Source organism: Neomonachus schauinslandi, chromosome 5 (assembly GCF_002201575.2).
Source record: "Neomonachus schauinslandi chromosome 5, ASM220157v2, whole genome shotgun sequence".
Lineage (NCBI taxonomy): Eukaryota > Metazoa > Chordata > Mammalia > Carnivora > Phocidae > Neomonachus > Neomonachus schauinslandi.
This window is the reverse complement of record NC_058407.1, coordinates 54,518,514-54,523,411: the sequence shown is the minus strand read 5'-3', so window position 1 is coordinate 54,523,411 and position 4,898 is coordinate 54,518,514. Positions and strand designations below refer to the sequence as shown.

Below are 4,898 nucleotides of genomic sequence, written 5' to 3'. Positions count from 1 at the left end.
ATGCAAACTATATTTAGTTTGATTTTTTATCTTTGCAATTATATGAGCCAAAATATTTTTTCCCATAAAATCATTTGAGTTGGACTGACACTTTCACCAAAAGGGACCAGAGTAATCCATTTCCTCCCCTTCAGTTAGGTTCAATCTTTCCCTTCCTTATATTCTCAGACAAGACATTTAGGAAGCTCTTTATTATTAAACTTTTTTGTATGCCTTTTCTAGTTTTTCAAACTGGAAGGTAAAGATTATGTCTTTTTCAGTTCCGGAGCACTGCTTTCCTTGATATGTTTTCTAACTAGTTATGGTAGAAAAATGGTTAATATCATAAAAATTAATGAAAATGAATAAAGAATTGTGGCAGGAATTCTGATGCTTCAATAATTGAGTTCTTCTAAGACTGATACACTATGTTTTAATTTTTCCACTGGTATAATAGAAATTAAACAGCCCTAAAGTGCTAAAAGTATTAAAATGTTTAATTAAAGTCAAGTTTTTAGTATATGCGGATTAATTGTATTGAGGGTTGTACATATGTGGCTTTTCTATTTCTGCATGAAAATTTCTAAGTATGAGGAAAAGGTTTTCATTTTTTACATTAGTAATCAATCTGAGTGGCATATTCATTGCTAGAATCAGTTACCATACACAGAAATAATTGCCCAGTTTTTAACCTACCAAAATATATTGCATTTCCATGTTATCTACAATTTTAATCAACAGAAATACTATTCCATTTACTATTAAATTCACATTTATTGTGGAAATATTTATGGTTATGCCAAAAATTGAATATAATTTTCTTCACAAATGAAATTAAATTTCTTTTAAACTGGAAACAAATTTTTACTACTAAAGTGTTGCCACATAATTGACTATTTCTCTGTTTTGTACACAATTATTGTTATTCTCCACAGGAAGGCCATTTCTTAACTTCTCATCCAGTGATGGCAAGTATTAAATCCTGATTTTAACAGAATAGTTAAATATAGTAAAAATGCCTCAGTGATTTAAGTTGAAAGCAGTACACTGGAACATGACTCTTGTATCCAGTTATCAGGAATGTACAAATGTCTTTTTTATTAAAAAATGCACGATATATTATTTGTCAGCATGGACAATGACAGCAGCAAACCATTATTTACTGTCAACTGTAACCAGTAACTCATGATTATAGTGATTTTCTTAAACATCAGCCAGCCTTTTCTTCAGTCATTTCCTTCAATTGACTTCTCTGAAGTTACTGGTGAGGAGCACTGCCCTGAGCTTCCTCTCATAGTTCATTAATAATGGGAAAGCACGATTCTAGAAATTAGAACATGCCACCTGCCATTCCACGCATTCTACCTATTCCAGGGTCCTTCTCTTCTTTGAGAATTTCTGTGACTACAATTTCTGTGATAGTTAACAGAGTGGCTACTCCAGCAGCATCCAATAAAACAGTTCTTTCAACCATAGCTGGATCCATGATTCCTTTTTCCATCATATTCACTTATCTCCAAATACAGCAATGGTCATTGCAGGGATCTCAAGTGTTCTTTTAATAATTTCTATATTGATTTTTGATCTTCATTAGCTGGGGTTATTAAGTCCAAGGTTGGAATGCACTGGCGCAGAGCACAAACCCCTCCGAGAACTATGCCTTCTTCAACTGCAGCTCATAGCATTGAGGACATCTCTAATTTTCTTTTCATTCATTTCAACACCATTTGTCCCACCGAATTTGGCATAGCTCCTCCATCTGGGAGTTTTGCCAGATGATCATTTAGTTTTTCCTTTTCATATTTAATAGTTGTGATATCTAAGTGCTTGATGATTTATTGAATACAGTTTTCAATTTGAGCCTTCCCACATTTTCCTTTCAAGAGCATGGCATCATCTTTGGTCACAATGAATTCTCCAACTTTTCCTCAGTCACGGGGCTGAACATCTTCAAGATTTAGAGTCAATCCTTCTCCAAACATGATGCTACCAGTAGCAATAGCCATGTCTTTAATCTCATTCTGTTCTCACCAAAACCAAGAGCTTTGACCTCTATAACCTGAAGATCAACTTTTAGCCTATTCAAAACTAATGTACCTTTTAGTTGTAACCTTCTCCATCAACATCTTCAGCGATTATGACCAAGGGCTTATGGTGAACACTGGCAGCCTCAGAAGCAGATACAATATACTGGATGCTAGAAATTTTCTTTTCATTCAGTAGAACAGAGGCATCTTGGAATTCACATTTCTGACCTTCTGATGTATTAAAAAAAGTATGGAGAAATATCACCTCAATCAAACTTCATGCCTTCAATAATCTCTAATTCCTCATTTAGTATTTTTCCATCTTTGTTCTGACAGCACCCTTTGTTCTAGCCTTCCTCATTGGATCAGAAATGATGTTGCCAATTCCTTTATCTCCACTTGCAGAAATCATTGCAACCTGAGCAGTTTCTATAGGGGTTGTCCTAAGTTTAGACTGCTTCTTAAGTTCAGCAATTATAACATCAAGAGATAACCTCACACCTCTTCTGATTTCCACTGGATTAGCATCTTTGCAAATCTTCCCAAGCCTTCGTTAGCAATAGGGTGTGCCAGCAGAGTAGCAGTCGTGGTACCATCCTCGGCTTCTTCATTTCTGTTACTGGCAATATCTGGAACAAGTTTAGCACCAATGTTTTTATATTTCTCCTTTAAGTCCATGGATTTTGCAACAGTCACACCATCTTTTGTTACTTTGGGACTTCCCCAGCTTTGTGCAATAATGGTTGTTTTTTCCCTTTGGCCCCTAGTATGGCTTTTGCATGGGGTAAAAGGTCTACACTTTGAAGCATTAGGAGTTGGGAATCTGCACCAAATTTTATATCCTTAGTATATGCCCAAGTGAGATGAGGAACTAGTGGACACTGGCCTTATCTGGCAAAGGTCTATGGGTAAAAGTTTGTAATAAATGTAATAAAATGTCTGTGGTGTGCAGGCAGCCATTCAGTCCCTTTGTGGAGAGAAAAGGAGTACTCCATTTTTTACCTTGTTATTCATTTAATCTTGAGGTATCCTCATTTAAATTTAAACGCACTTAAAGAGAAGGCCTAGATGGGTAAAATCTATCTCACATTTATATTATAAACATTATTTCATGCCCTTAGAGTGGATTCATTTGAACACAATTTTCTAATGAGTAAAATAGGGTCAACATTTATAGTTGCAAATTAAGAACAGATGACGCCTACAAATAAAATGTACAAGTCATATGTTAGGCATTATCCCTGACCTACCAAGAAGTCAGTTTTTTATCTACTGTCAGTTTTCTGAAAACTGAATTGAAACTGACTTAATTTAAAAAAATAGAGTGAAGAGCCTTCTGTGCACTCAAAGCTTAAGATATAAACTCACCTAAATAATATTCATTAAATTCACTAATCAAGAGATCCTCTGACCTTACCTCGACTACTGCTTTTTAGTGGATGAGCGGTGTCCTTGTTCAACAACCTTAAGAAGCCCTCTATATTTTACTTCAAACAATATATTGTTATTAAGAATTAATTTAGCTTTAATAAGCTTTTCCCATGGCGGAAAAGCATGCAATGTTTTTTTAAAAAAAAGATTTAAAATGGCTTTATCTACCTTGTGTTATAGTAAAATCTAGTTTCCTAATTATTATGTAAATGTTGTATATTTTTCTAATACCTATCTAACAAATGACATTAAAGCCTGTTTCCTAAAGTCCAAAGTGTCAATATTTTATAAATCTGTTAATAAATGTGTATATGTGTATGTATGTGTGTATATATATATATATATAATCATCAAAACATCAAACATCAAAGTACTTCTCCCGTAATTTAAATATTGTTTCTTTTTCCCAAATCATATGTAAGCCTAAGAGGAAGACAGGAGCTTTTTTGTTTTTGTTTTTGTTTATTCACTGCTGCCTCCCCCATGCTTAGATCCATGCCTTCCACATAAAAGTTTGGTCAGAATATATATTACAATGTATGAATAAAATATCACCCATTAAATATTATCCTATACCTGCCAATGTAAGTGAGCAAACAAAAATATATTTGCTTGAGAAATGCTCATTGCTCATTTATGCCCTTTTACCTTATGAAGTTGGCTTTTGCTGTGGAATGTCAGTAGTGAGTTAAAATCCATGCCCATCTCCTCATTCAACTGTTGGCCAGAAGAACCCTCAGCTTTTGCAGCAGATTAGCCAACAACAAGAGCAGTTCATCCAGATGCTGAATGAGACCCCTGGGGAGCTGGCAGACATCTCAGATGTGGAAGGTGAGGTAGGTCCATAGGCAAGGAGGCCCTGCAGATAAACTACATCTAGGTGAAGCCACAGTAGAGAGAATTTATAAGGAGGTTGAAGGCCCTGGGCTTCTCAGATAACCTGGTGACCCAGGCCTACTTCTCTTGTGGGGGGCGGGGCGGGGGTAGAGAATTTGGCTGTCAACTTCCTCCTGAGTCAGAACTTTGATAGGGAGTGATGCTGGGAAGCCAGGCTGCCCACCGATCCACCCTTCCCATATATATATATGTGTGTATATATATATATGTATATATATATATATATATACATATATATACACACACACACATATATGTACACACACATATATAATGCATATATATGCATATATATATTTAAGTGAAAGAAAATAATATATATATATTTAAGAAGTGAAAGAAAATAGTCCTTAAAACAAAAACACTCCAACTTCCCACCTTCCTGAAGTAGCCCTATTCCCATCTTGGCCTGAGACCAGGGCAGACAGCTGTCTCCCGTCTCTTGCCCCAGCCCAGCCACCTCAAAGGAGCTGACAGAACCTGAGGTGACAGATAAGCTCCTCTTGGCCTCTGTCACTGCTCTCTGCAGCTAGGAGATGTGGGTGCTTGCTCCCTCCTCCCCCA

At 36.0% G+C, this 4,898-nt stretch overlaps 1 pseudogene; it reads right to left on the bottom strand.

Annotated features, from left to right (window-relative positions):
• Window positions 1–1,309: 1,309 nt before the first annotated feature.
• On the bottom strand, window positions 1,310–2,966 carry LOC110570513 (annotated as a pseudogene).
• Window positions 2,967–4,898: the final 1,932 nt, after the last annotated feature.